The following is a 3,077-nucleotide window of genomic DNA, read 5'->3' as shown; positions in this document are numbered from 1 at the left end:
TGTATGTTTTGTGTTGTTTATGAAAGCATGGATCATAGGTTGTTCATATGCCCTATTGTTAGATATGCTTGTGAGTTATCCATTTTTCCTTTGACATTCCACCTCAACCTGGTTATGTTGCGGGATTAGGGGAGTGGATTTTAAAGTTTTAGGGTATGAATCCTAGTGAAATTTATCGGAGTGGTGCTTTAGCACATGGGAGCATATGCTCCCTTTATTTTGAAATACATGTTACACACATTTTGAAATTAGAAAAATTAAAATGAAAAATTCGCACATCCATCTTCACGGGCTATGTGTTCACAAAGTCGTTTCATGAAAAATCTTTTTATTGATGTTTAGATTTTTTAAGCAGAAGCAGGTTGAAAAGGTAGAACCAAAGAGAGCCTAACTAACTCCCCGCATAACAATATTTGGAAATTGACACGATCTCTGTTATTTTGTTCCAATCATTTCGTATCACAAAAGATCATGCTTCTAAATCAGGGTTGAAATTTGTTTTTTAGGATGTGTCTATATTTCCAAATTTCATATTTGAATGATTTTTTTTTGAAAGAATAAGTGAGATCATCATTTTTTTATTAGATCGACTTAATGGCCACAATCTGCTTGATTGTGTTTCTATACGTAGTTGTAATTACTTCAAGTGGTCTTGGGTTATACTTCCTCCGTTCTGATTTAGTTGAGACAACCTAGTATTGCATTTATTAGTAATAAACAACCAATCCAAACTACATTGAAATAACAACATCTAATAAAAATATGTCTTTGCCGTGCAAATAGTTGCATGGCAAAGGCCCCTATATGCACGGCAAAGGCTTTGCCGTGCGAATCCGCACGGGAAAGATCGCACGACAATGCCATTGACGGCAAAGGCTTCTTTGTCATGTGACTCGCTAATGTTGCACGGCAAAAGCTTTGCCGTGCGACGCCGCACGGCAAAGGTCGCTTCTTTGCCGTGTGTCAAACATGTTTTATCTAAAAAAATGCTGGCTGGTCTGGAAATCGAACCTAGGACGTAGAGTAAGGAAAGCATGCAACCTTGCCACTAAGCTAAGTGTTTGTTTGTTGATAACTATACCACGCCACACCTTTTGAGATGAAAAGAAATTTAGTTTTTACATCTTTGCCGTGCGCTTACACTAGGCAAAGCCTTCTTTGTCGTGCGTTTGTTAAAAACACTAGGCAAAGGCTGCTTTGCCGTGCGCCAACGTTGCACGGCAATGCCTAACGCCTTTGCCGTGCACCGAATCTTTGCCGTGCGGTGTGTTGGGCCATTGCCGTGCACCTTTCTTTGCCGTGCGGCCTCTTTCGTCGTTGCCGTGAATCGTATCTTTGCCGTGCGCTCGTGTCTATCTTTCCCGTGGCCAAGATCTTTGCCGTGCGTTTTTATCTGTGCACACGGCAAAGAAATCTTTGCCGTGCGGGAACACACGGCAAAGAAATCTTTGCCGTGCGGGAACACACGGCAAAGAAATCTTTGCCGTGCGGGAACACACGGCAAAGAAAGCCTGCACGGCGACGCCTATTTTTCCCGTAGTGAGTCGTGTTAGAGTTCACAAATTCATGTCGACACACTAAAGAGTTATATATTAAGTTGCCATTCTTTTGCAACACACAAATGTTAGAGTTTCTAATGTGCTAAAAGCATCTCAAGTCGTGTTCCCCAAACAGCACCCGACAGAAGCGCTGGATTGAGAGTTTTTCTTGAAAGCTTTTGTGCATCTATGTTAGCCAATTTATAAATATGGAAATAAATTATTTTAGTAAATGATACTTGGGTAGAGAGTGAAATACAAATGAGCGATCCTTTGTTCAAAACAAGTTTATAGTGTATACAATTTCCACGATGAAGCATTTGAGTTGTTCATAATAAATTATTAAGTAAGGTATACCCCCATTTAGCTAGACCTAGAACACGTTTTTTTTTATATTCATAGTGCACGATTCGTTATTGCAACATAGATTTCATAAGTACATATATTTTTCCTGGCATTGGTGTATTTTTTTATACAAGTTCTCTTGTTTCTGGGATGACAGAGAAATAACTACTTTTAAGCATAGTTTTAAAAACTGGACCGGTCAGTGAACCAGTGAGGTGACTGGCTTACTGGTTCACTGGTCCAACCATCAGCTCAGCTGGCTCAATTGCGATAAAAATGCTAAATTCAATGAATAATTATGGTAATATCATGAAAATTTCCCACTGAATCCTACATATTGTATTTACCTTAGTAGAAATTAACAAAGGATTCTTAGTGGAGGTGTGGCTTCAGACGAGCCGTACACATCATAGATCAAGGTTGTAGGTTCAAATCCAGATTAAGTGAATTAGTTTTAGCATTTTCTGCCCCCTTTTTTTGCTAGTTCAACCAATGGCTCTTAAAAAACCAAACAGGGCGTTGGTTCCGATTTTTTTCGGTTGAACTGCCAGTCCTGTCCGGTTTTTAAAACTATGCTTTCAAGTCGACGCTAAGGACCATATTTTGGGAATAATAATATTTATACGTAAAATGCATGAGAATATATCACTTGTGAACTTTACTCTACTACAACTCTTTTGAAAGATTTTCACTATGAAAATTAAAATGAGTTAATCAAATTAAAATGAGTAGTTAGCTCTAACTAAAACTATGATCGTGAAACTACAGTAGGTACATATTGTCACAATTGACATGTATTGCGACAAATGATTTTGTTGCAATAGAACCGAATTCTTGTAGTGGTTCTAAAAGAACTAATCCACACCTAGAGTGTATAATGTAATAATCATCAACCATTTTGCCAAATTCAATTATAACAACTTCAGCACGAAAATAAACAAACGAAAGTAAATGAACAGTAAAAGAGACTCATCAATCGAGAAGACATAAATAAAATGGGACGAATCAATGTGAGCCCCAGTGCAAAAAGGAGAGCTAGCTGTTCGGAGGATCACCTTGTCCATTTCCAGAGAAAGAAAGCGAGTAGGGACTAGGGAGTACTGCCATGCAAGTCCAAGTGCAAAAGAGGCTACCCTTTTAGCAAAAAAAAAAAAAAATGCTTTGCCTCATGTTATTTTTGGCATAGAGCGGCTT

The sequence above is a fragment of the Lolium rigidum genome, chromosome 1 (assembly GCF_022539505.1).
Source record: "Lolium rigidum isolate FL_2022 chromosome 1, APGP_CSIRO_Lrig_0.1, whole genome shotgun sequence".
NCBI lineage: Eukaryota > Viridiplantae > Streptophyta > Magnoliopsida > Poales > Poaceae > Lolium > Lolium rigidum.
Note: the sequence above shows the minus strand (reverse complement) of the source record.